Here is an 11,569-nt window from a genome sequence, read left to right on the forward strand (position 1 = left end):
GCAAAGTCCCCCTGCTGTGTTAGCCCTACCCACAGATTTAAGAAATGACCATAAATAAAGCTCCCCTCAGAATCATAGATTCATTAAGGTTGGGAAAGACCTCTAGGGCCCCAAGCCCACCCCACTCCTGCCATGCCCACTGCCCATGGCCCTCAGTGCCACATCCCTACAGTTCTGGAATACCCTCAGTGACCCCATCACTCCCTGCGCAGCTCATGCCAATGCCTGACAGCTCTTTCAGAGAACAAACAGCTCCTAATATCCAACCCGACCTCCCCCGGGCACAACTTGAGGCCATGCACGTGAGATTTCACAGTATTTAAGAAAAAAGGTTGGTGAAGTTAAATGAGATGTACAAAGTCAATAGTAACCCAACAATTACAAAGGAGATCTTGTGACCACAAACTCATCAACACAACATGGCCAGAGACCTGGTTACCTATCACAAGAGCCAGCAAGTTGCTGTCCTACTGACCTCTCTGTGCTCTGCATCCTAACCAGGGGGAAAACATAACCTCAGTCACATCTGGCTGCCAGCAGCTGCCCATAAACCATCTACAAAAAAATCACTGTGGCAGCAGCACTTGGATTTCAGGGATGCAAGAGCAAAGGGAGTTCTCCCAAGGAACTCAGGGGGCATGACCAAGCTGCAATTGTGGCTTATTCAGATGTTCCCCATAAGCGTCAGAATGGAGCTGCCTCTTGCAAAACACTTCTCGCCATTTGTTTCCTAAAAGGAAAGCACATATTTAAAAAATCTCACTTCAGCTATGAGTACCAAACATTGAAGATATGACCTGAAAATGTAGAAAATCAGTTTGAAAGCAGGGATCCGAAAGCAATAATGAGAAGAACTCTCCTGCAGAACAAATGCCTTTTGCAGCTTATTTGAACTACAGGAACGTGTTAAATCTCACTCAGGTTCTGCTCACAGCTGTGCTTAGCTAAAACTGAAATAGTCATTTCTATGGTCACTTCCACCTGGGAGGGTGTCACCTGCAAAGTGCATTTCAAGAGCAAGCCCAGATTTAATAAACTTATGATCATGAGTGATTGTAGTACTTGACACGATCCATGTCTGCTCTGTGCATTTGCTTCTTCAGCATAAACAAAGGTACCAAATTTCTGTTCAGAAGCGCATGCAAGCTCAGAGTTAATTATTGTAATTATCAATTCAACAGACTCAGAATGCTAATCTATTATAAAGTGGTCTGTTAATTGGTGTTAAACTGTCATTAGTCTGCCATTTCCTATGTTATCAAGCTGACCTGGAGCACAGCAGAGCTGAAAAACCAATCCATTTCTCATTTCTGGCAACTGCTGATTACAGATTTGAAGAAGAAAAAAAAATATCTGCATACTTGGAATTGAAATTGTTATAAGAACAAAGGAAAACATAATTCTGCTGCTTTAAATTACAATCTTTTCATTACGCATCGTGCTTTACCTGCACATAATCCTCCAGCACTGCCCATGTGGGTCTGCTTACTGAGTCCTTCCTCGCCTCTGGGGTTTGGTTACCAAATCTGGTAAGTTCCATTCAAATATGCTGCAAGACAGAGAGATGGCATTTTAGTCTCCCCTCAAGGCTGCTGTGGAAGCTGCATAACCTGCTGGAGCATTTCTCAGGGTAGCTCACCTAGTCTGGGACCACATCCTCACCTTACACCAGCAGAACACCTAACTGTACCTGCAATAATCTCATTTCTCCTTCACTCCAAAAAACATGCGAGCCTTCTTCTGTTTGATACTCTTTATTGCCCCACAGATGCTCATCCACAGGAAATTCCCATTTATTTTAATCTGTAAGGCCCCATTATGTTGACAAACCGATCCACGTGGCAACAAGGCATCCCATTCCTGTTTCTTGGTAACAGACAAGCAGGAGGCCAACACCACTTCTGTGCAGAAAACCTACCCCTCAAACCACCCATCTCATGGTGTGGCTTCTTTGTCAGCGTTTCCAGCCAAACTGGAAGTCACATTAATTGTTGCAGCAGAAGGATACCTCTTCAAAGAGCTGTAGCACAGATCATCAGCACTGTCTGTCAACTTCTCTCCCTCCGTATAATTTTCTTGGCAGTAGCTGCCGCATCGAAGTCATGCATACCTATGAGAGTTTTACCCATTGTACTGAACATTATGCAGTGGTACCACTGGCCGCGTGGTTTTGGCAGGGATTGGAAAGCCATCGAGCCCCAGCTTTTTCTCAGCCTGTCCTATCACAAGCAGAATTTATTGTTGCTGGGAAACTGTTGCCGGGACATTCGCTGGACATTTTGTTTTCCTTATCTTTTCCTCTTCAAGGCACTACATATTCCCTGTCCTTTATCTAATTCCCTCATTACTATTCTATCCATTGCTCGCACCTTTATAGTTCCCCCAGTCGCCTTCATGTGGTCTGGCTGCCTGATTTCCTGCCACTGCAAATTCTGCTTGAGTGCATATTCCTTTTACTGAAAGGAAGGAAAATAAGCCTGTGCAGATGGAAGCCTAGATCTTCTGCTGCTCGGGAAAGCAGGCTCTACATGATTTCTACTAGAGGAATTACTCAGGCTTGGAGAAGACTGATGAACATCATGTCAAGGACAACTGTCAAAATGAGAAATGCCCGTTGTAGTTTTCTCTACGCTTCAGTCAGCCACATTTGCTATTACTTCACATTATTGATACGTACTGACATGGTCCAAAATGGATATAGAGACTTAGCAAAGACCAAAGGCAAGTTTTTGCTGGTTCAGGAGATAAAGATCTTGCTCAGCACACTCAAAGGGGTTGGTGACTCCTCTAAGTATCATTCTTTTCGAGAACAAATGAACAAGTAAAGAAAAATGTTGCCTTGAGCTGAAATTCATCCTCAATCGCTTTAAAGCTGAAATTAAAATGAAAAGATTTTTGTAATGCCATTAAGAAACTGCTTTAGTATATGTAAAACAATGAAGACCACTCCCTGACACCTCAGGACACCGTGGACTTGTTGCTAGCAACTTAACACAAGTGCTCATGGTGACAGCTATGGAGAAAAGGGAAACTGGAGAATGCCACAAGGCACAGCACTTGATAGATTTAGAAAATAGAAACAATGCTCGAAGACGTACAGACCTTCTGTAGCAGAAGGGATGCAAAAAGCACAGGGATCTCATTTGTTGGGCGGTTGGTCAAGACTTACTGTTCAGCAGATGCACATAGTAAGCATGTTTCTTCTGCACTGAATAAACGTCCTTCCTTACAGACATTTGCTTTTGGTGCTCAGCTGAAGTGGCTTACTGAGAGATCAGAGACAGAGAAACTCAGATGGCTGGCTTGCTTCTTCTGTTTCCTTTGGCAAGAAGTTGGGCGCTAATTTAAAACAAAATGTTGGCTTTTTTATGGGGTGTGTGGGCTGGCAGCCTTATGCTTGCAAAGGCATGCAAGGCTACAGGCAATGTTTTTCAGGTTTTGTTTCAGTAAACCCAAAAGATTCATTTTCCATTTTCACCAACTTAAATGCTGTATAGAAGTTAATGATGGTGCCTCAGCTGCTGTTCAAGATGATGGCTGAATTCCTGGGGCCGTATTATTTTATTACTCCAAGTATCCAGCAACACTTTTTTTATATCAGAAAACCACCCCTAGTGACAACATCTATTGCACTGCAGACTCGTGTAAGGAAGCTACTGGAACACTCCAATCTGCCAACTTTGACACTTACCGTGCAGTTAATTTTTTCTGACTGCACCATATGCTTTGCCATTATTACAGCGGTGCCAGGGCTTTTCTTTCTCATATATTGATTGAAATGATGTATGTTGTACATGCCCTAAGAATCTGCAAGAGTCGCTGAATTTTGAGCTTTTCGTCTCTATCTTGGCTCTTCCTGTTGTGATGTTGAGTTTGATTGTGCAAACCAGTACCAGCCTGACTCAATTAGTTTCTTTGTGCCTAGGACTAGTTAATTAGTAGCTCTACCAGGATTTATCCACCTGGACAGGGAGCAAACTAAGGCATGAATATACACGGTGCTACTTCACAGCAGTAATTCTCTTCATGGGAGCTCCTAGTGTGCCCCAGCAAGCTCGCTCACATTCCAAGGGGAGTAAGTGCTCTGCCCATATCAAACACTTATAGAAACCATTCTCCTTGCATTCTCTACAAAGACAACATTGAAAAGCTAATTTAGATATACAGGAGTTGGGGAGAATCGCTTTTTAAATGATGTTTTTCTCCATTTGCTCTTTTTGCTCTCCATTTGCTGTCCACAAGGAATAGTTCCCTAATTAAAACAATTAGTTAGCACCTACATTGGGTCCAGCTTACCTTTGCAGGCACAACGAAGAGCAGCTGGAGCTCCTGCTCCATCCAGCTGACATGAGTGCAGCTTCCAGGCTGGGATCCGTGCTCAGTGATGGAGAGAGCAAGGCAGCCACCAGGTCAACCCCTGAGCATGTGGACAAGGAACTGATGATGAGTGGGAGGGTCTTGACAATCACCAGCTCTACTTATTGTCTAAATTCACACATTTTCCTACAGTGAAGGTAGGTGAGGAGCCCGAGTAAATTGCTGGGGCATATTGTGTACAACCCATTAATGCAGTCAGGTTGTAAAATTGAAGGCTAGGTTGTAAGAACTGCCTGGCCTCCACAATTGTATTTTTTCAAATAGCAATTTCCTAATTAACAATTTTTGCCCTTTGAAGTCTTGCACTGACAAATTATTTTTTTTCTTTTCTAGCGACAGCAAAATTATTTATCCAATTTCTTCACATAAAGGGCTCATTTTATGTTCTAATGAACAACGGTAAGAACAGAACAAAAGAAGAAAATACACAAAGTTACCCCCTGCCCAGATCAGAGAGAAATTTCTTATCTTTGACACCTGCTGGCAATTAATCCTTGGCATGCCCGAATCTACAATTAGCAGCACTCCTGTAAGGGGTTTGAGCTGTGGTTCCAGCTGCAGTTCAGCGCTGCTCTCTGCCTCCTCGGGCAGTGCCTGAATGCTGTTTGGCACACACATAACTGAAATCTGGCTTACCCATGTTGGCTTCCTGCACCACGCAGGAGATTCATCCCGTTATTTTTTAGTTTTTTAGACTCTGCAGTAAGAGTGGGAGTTGGGAGATGCTGTTTCAGCCGACTCACCCACGGGAGATGGAGGCAGGTCCCTCCCTGCAGCGCAGAGCGATGCTTGTCCTCGTGCTGCTCCTTCACAAGGTGCTGCCATGCCTCTCATCCACAGTCCTGAGCTGGGGAGTTAAACAGTGAGCTGGAGTACTGGGATGGTAAGGAGCAAAGAAGGGTGTTTTTCTCTTCTTATCTCTTTTGTAGCATCCAAGAAGGAACTTCTCTCTCCCCAGTAACCATTATGGAACCCCTTTGGGATGCACCAAGTTTGCGCTCCTTACTTGCTTACATTATCCTACATTCATTGATAACTTTTCTGCTCAACAGACGTAACCAGCTTAAACTCAGTCACTCCCTCGTGGTCTTTACTGATGAAGGATCCTTCTCATTTTCTTACAACTCCACATGCCCACTGATCTGCTGCACTGCTCCTCCTCCCGAGGTCTGGCATACAAGGCAATGAGTAGCTTGAATAATTATATTGGTTAGCCATAGAATATGGAATATGGAAGTCTACTTGGAAAAGTAACTTTCTGTGACATGAAATTAACTTAGCATTGCATTTAAACTTCTACTCTGTCATGTATCTGGCAGAGTCTGAGTCCAGCATTTTGTTGGAGTATGGCAATACCTCCATATCGCCCATCTTCTGATGTTTCTGTGCTACAAAAATGAGTCAGCTGTGCACAGTGTAGAAAACTGAATAGAAATATTGTATAGAAATATTGTAAAGAATACTGTTCTTTGAAGCAGTGGATGGCATTTGAAAGCCATTTAGTTCTTTAAAGAGCAGAACTGTATGAAGTATTTCAAGAGAACTTTAGAGCTATTATTTCTTACTTTGCCATTAAAACCTGGAGGTTTGAAAATTAATAGCTATGAGACCTTTGATGCAAAAATCTCTGAATAAAATAAATTCTGAAGGCTATTTTCACACTGAGTTATATTAAAACTTCAAGTCCCTTGTTAATTCAATGCACATCTCAGAAATTATCTTAAATATTAGGAATAATTTTATACTAACTAATCTAAAAAACAAAACAAAACACCACAACTTCAATTTTCTTCCATTCAGACACACATTCCTCAGTGCTCTCTAATAGCCTTTAAATAAACATTCTTGGGTTACTAATTAGCATGGTAAACAACGGATTCACCTTTCATGGGTAATTTCATGGTTAAGTGACCCACCTGGGACAGGCTGCAGGTTTGGCAGCCTGCATACCTGCAGCAAGCATCTCTGTCTGACCTTTGTTCTTTAAGCAGCATCTCCAGGAGCATCTCAGTGCCCGTTTTACCTAATTCCTGGCAGCTGATTGGCCTGAATCTTCCAGTACCATGTGTAAGGCTTAGAGGAGCATCTCACACAAGAGGAAGACATCTTCACCACCACAGCAGCCAGCTGCCCTCCCCGCAGAGCAGTCACAGCTCTGGGGCAGCGGGGACGTTTGGTGCACTGCAGAGTAACAATATTCATTGCACCGTTGTCACAACGCGTTTCTTACCGTTCTGTTCTCAGGGCAAGTTTCTCTTGTCTCTTCTCAACTACGCTTCATTTGCTTTTATCACAAAATATAATTTGAAGCAGTTGCTTGGCAGATGGGTTAAAACGTTTTTTTTCTGTGTCAAGCAAGAGAAGACAAAATGATTACTGGTGCTGTCCATAAAACTGAGCCCCGTTTTGGTGCAGCACAGGAGATACGGGGGAAGGTTTCAGGCAGGTGGAGAGAGGCTGCATTCCTGTGCGTGCTGCTTTTGTACCACCACTGGCACATCAGGGTGGGTGCTACCTCAAAGTCATACCCACCCCAGGCGAGCAGGGCAGCTCCTCCCAAACCCCAGCTTGCCCTCTGATGAACCATAGAAACCCATTGCCACGCAGCTCTGTGGCCCCAAATGCACTGAGAGGCCTCTGCTGGTGCTGCCAGGATGGATCTCTGAGCATTGTGTCTGGGAACTCCTCCCTGCCCCATACCAGCCTGGATCACCAGAGCATGGAGAGCTGCAGGCTGCTGGGCTGATACAGCCTGATCTCCTACAAAGCACCTGTGTGACTTATTTTCAGCAAGTTACAGGCAATTTTTCAGTTTGTGTCTGCATACCTGTACATTGCAGTTGGATTAGATGATTAAAGGTCTTTTCCAACTTCTGTAATATGAGAATGACATTATGTGTCTAATTTTATGGACATAAGCTTAACTGCAGTGCATTAGATAAAGAAAATATCATATAGATGGAAAAGAAACAATATATTAGAGGAAAATCTACAAATGCTTTAAAAATTCACCTTGCAGTCTTCCTTAACAAGGGAGAAGCTGGGGTCTGTGCAAACCAACCCTATAATAACCAATGAATAATAATCAGTGTCCCAGCTTTGGCGCGTTACCATGCCCACCACTAGCTGTGGTGCTGCTCAGGCTGTAGGAGATGCCAGAAAAAGGAATCCACCAGCATTTTTCTAGTTAGTCACGTAAATAAATCTTAGCTTGCTTCACCTTTTTGAACTGGAAGCGTTCAGTGTTATCCCCACTTTGCAGATGAGCTTTGGGGTGGCATCTCCTTCTGCCATTCCCGCACCGTTCTTGTTTTTACACACATCTGCTGTGCTCATTCCAAGTCCAGGAGGTGCAGCTGATGTTACAGGTTCTTAGCATAGGCCAGTGCTCTGCCAAAGAGGGCTCAGAATTAGGTTAGTAAGCCACTATTTACACATAGAATGACGTGGCCTGGTTTTCTGAAGTGCTGAATCCCATCTCAGAAGTTCCCTGGTGGGGCACGAAGCTTTATTTTCAGCACTTCCTTTGATAAAGGACTCTCTGTACCATCTTTCTCTGGCTGCCATGAAATTAATTCCACGTTACATAAGCCATTGATGAATAAGCATTATTTTCCATATATTAAATGTGCAGAGACAGGTTTCGGCACTGAGCTGGTATTTAGCAAGGAAGGCCTCAGAAATTGTCAATTAATGCTCCTTGACATTTTATAAGTATGCTAATTTACATTAAGCCTACTGCAGGTAACTGTATAAGATAACTTGGAGTCTCAGCCATAAACTAAAAAGGTTTATGTGGTTCACAAGTATTAGGGCTGCTTCTTATCATCTTTTTGACATAAAGCACATTGTGTATGCAATGCGGTGAAGATAAACACATATATAACACAGGCAATTACCTCAGCTCACACAGACTATCGTATTTATGACCATTTGCAGAGGCTTCATGTAATTCATTTATTTCAGGTGCTTGAGTAAATACATCATTACAACCTCCATGGCAGACGACAAGGCAACCATCGAGATCTGTGCCACCACCCTCATGGAAATCACTGTTCCAACTGAAGGCAGGAGAAGTGGGTCTGGGCATCCCATGGGATGGGATGGAATGGGACACTCTCCACTACTGTAGCCACGCCAGCCCCCTTGGGTAACAACTGGACCATTCACCCCGTTGGGATAACCACTAATACTGGTTCACTGCATATGACTAATCAGGGGCAATTAAGGGCTAGTTACTCTTTGCCACGCTTGTTGCCATTGCTCACATCAACGCGAATGTGCGGTGGGAGGGGAGGTGAGCCTGCTGCTTTGATTTCCTGTCATTTCACACCCGATTTGATTTGATGCAAAACAGGGGAGGCAGTAAAGAATCAAATCAGAAGAACCATTTAAACTCAAGGATTATGAGAACGCGTCGCTCAAAATGCAGCATCTCCCAGATTGGCAGTTAAGCTGGTCTCAGCTGCCTGACTGCATCCCGAGCACATAAAGGCCGCACGCACACATCTGTGCCACGACTGCACAGTCACTTCTAGATGGATGTTTAGCAAACACAGATTCTGACAGACATTTCCTGAAATCTGAAACATTTTTGGATTATAATCACTGCCCATACTGTTCCATCGAGAATATAAGCAGTTATTATCTTAGGAAATAAAATACATAGTTTAAAAATAAATAAAAAAATTGTGGGAAGCGATAACAAATTGCACAAGCATGCTAAGAAAACCCAAAAGGGAAGAGCTGTTCTACAGAACCACAGGTGAAACTTTGATATTATACCAATTTAGGAAAGGGAAAAGCAGGGATAAATTAAGCACTTCACTCTGAAAGTAAATTTTAAAGTAATGAGATTACAACAGCTCCCGGTAGCACTGTTCCATGGCAGCAAAGGCTCAAACTGATAATGAACATCAATGCTTCCATTTTGTTTAGCCATTTCATAACTCAGCCACAGTAAAATGCTTTTCTCCTTCAGCCAAGAGACGGCCACAACTAACCTGGATAGCACTTCCTAACCTGGCGTCTCCAAGAACTGCTCATTATTATGGACAAAGAACAACATGGCCTCACGGGTTGTGCTATGGTATCATTATTTTGGGGAAAGGATGAAGCTTTGAGGACTTGGAGTTTGATTTGACCAGATCTGCTGAAGGATTTGATAGAATTTAGCATGTAAATGTCATCTAACACTGAGATGCTGATGGCTTAGGCTGCTCCATATGTCTAGGTATCTTGACCAAGAAAAACTCACAAAAAACCTGCCCGTGTCCAGGCACAGCATTTCTGGTCTCATTTCTGTGTGAAACTGTGGAGGCTGGCAATACTAAGAAATTATTCTTCAGGAGAACAAGTGCCCTGTGAGTGCTTGAGCCAGGAAAGGAAAATATGCTAAACCTGCTGCACAGCACCGGCTTCAGGGATATTCCTTCTTGAAGCCTTGTGAGTATGTTCTTTCTTTAAAAAAAAAGAAAAAAGAAAAAGTAGGACAAAATAATACAACTGTGCACAGTTCTGCGAAACAAACAAATATGGGTCAGAGGAAAATTCATGCACCTTTCCAAAAGCTTGCTGAAGATCCTGCTAAATGTGCTCAGAAAATAAGCTGTGCAATTTGCCAGAGCTGCCCAGCACCGCAGGGGACAAGAAGCAGGATGCAGCGCGGGATGAGCTCGCTGCTTTGGGGCTGGCTCGAGGGCTACAGAATGAGATGGAGGTGGTACCAGAAAGGGCAATAAAAAAGGGAAAAAGCTGAACATTCTTCTTATGGTAGTTGCTGATTTTCATAATCCCACGTCCTCTGGACCACCTTGAGGACTCTGTGAGCCTCTGACAAGCACATTCCATCACATGGAGGAACCCAAGCTGCCTCGCACGGCAGGAGCCGGCAGACCTTTCTGAACCACTAATGAGGAAATAATTCACTTTCAACTACAAATAGACAGACTTGTGTAAACGCACAGAATAACCTGACATTGTACATGAGCCAAAAGTAATAAATGCTCTGTACCACGTCTTGACAATAAAGCTAATGTGCGTGGCTTTCTTCAATGGAGAGAGCCCAGTCTTGCTAGCTCAAGCATCCTTCAGCAGGATTTTAAAAGAGGTGAACTACACTCTATAAAAACTCTGGCACCGCTTCCGTTAAGTGACATGGCAGCTTTTGTACTGCCTGAGACCTCAGGAGTAATTTCCTTCTTTGCAAGGCCACAGTCACTAACACAATGCAGCCAGAGAAATCAATACTATCAGTGCAGAGCATGAGCCCGTGCACTGCTTCTTGGGCGAAGTTCAACAGCGGTGGCCTGAACCTCTGCAACCCAGGAAGAATGTATTTCAGACCCAGCAGACCGCTCACCTCATGAAGGCGTGGATTCGCAGCAAGAAAACATCAGGGCAGTTCATGACAGCCAGTGGGGACAACAAGCAGAATGCTGATGTCAGGAGGGGCACAGAGGGGTTCAGCCTGGAAACGTCTCCAGCACAGCAGCACAGCTGTTATTTCTTCCACTGAGACAGAAAAAAGAGGTGAAGCTGTGCCCAGATTTAAAACAAGAGCGCACCCAGTAAAGCACTAATTCTTTGCAGGGCAGTGCTTTTCAGACAGTTTTCTACCAGAAGAGATGAGGATATCTGCAGAAGGTCAGATAACTTTGACATCATCAGACTCTGTCTTCACCAGTTTTATTACAGGATTTGTGACTGCCTCACCTCGGCTGGTTTGGGTTCAAACCCAGACAGTTCTAAAGTCTGGAGACACACAACCAGGGTCCCTTCAGCTCCCTAGAGAGCTTTGGGAGCTGACAGCCACGTTCTGTTGGGCTGCCCCAGCAGAACCCTCACCCTGCCCCGCACCCCTTGCTGGGAGGAGAGGTGACCAGCAGCACAACAGGAGCCTGCATCAATGCACAGCTTTGCTGCACTGCCTCTGATGAGGTCGTACCATCTGTAAGTGATATACCCAGCTATTTTGCTAGCTGGCCATTATTCTGTCAGGCAGTCTGCTGCCAGTTCCAGCCCTCCTAACCATATGCATGGCTGTAAACCCTGAAAGCAGTTTTCTCTCTAGCAAGCCAGTTCAGGAAGAATAGGGAAACAAATTATATTAAACAGATTAACTTCTCTTTAACTTCCTCAGAAATATTTCTTTCTCATTAGCCACTGTAATCCCATTTTTCAGGGAATTTGG

At 43.9% G+C, this 11,569-nt stretch overlaps 2 long non-coding RNA genes across 2 annotated transcripts; both read right to left on the reverse strand.

The window, feature by feature from the left end:
* Nucleotides 1-1,404: 1,404 nt before the first annotated feature.
* On the reverse strand, nucleotides 1,405-5,245 carry LOC146543441 (uncharacterized). Its single transcript, XR_014886383.1, has 3 exons — nucleotides 5,121-5,245; nucleotides 4,297-4,417; nucleotides 1,405-1,549 (listed from the first exon to the last, which is right to left on the reverse strand). It is a non-coding gene; the product is annotated as an uncharacterized LOC146543441 (long non-coding RNA).
* A 1,362-nt stretch (nucleotides 5,246-6,607) lies between these two features.
* Nucleotides 6,608-10,917, reverse strand: LOC146543442 (uncharacterized). Its single transcript, XR_014886378.1, has 3 exons — nucleotides 10,739-10,917; nucleotides 7,598-7,767; nucleotides 6,608-6,722 (listed from the first exon to the last, which is right to left on the reverse strand). It is a non-coding gene; the product is annotated as an uncharacterized LOC146543442 (long non-coding RNA).
* Nucleotides 10,918-11,569: the final 652 nt, after the last annotated feature.

Source organism: Meleagris gallopavo, chromosome 14 (assembly GCF_905368555.1).
Source record: "Meleagris gallopavo chromosome 14, MGAL_WU_HG_1.1, whole genome shotgun sequence".
Classification (NCBI taxonomy): domain Eukaryota; kingdom Metazoa; phylum Chordata; class Aves; order Galliformes; family Phasianidae; genus Meleagris; species Meleagris gallopavo.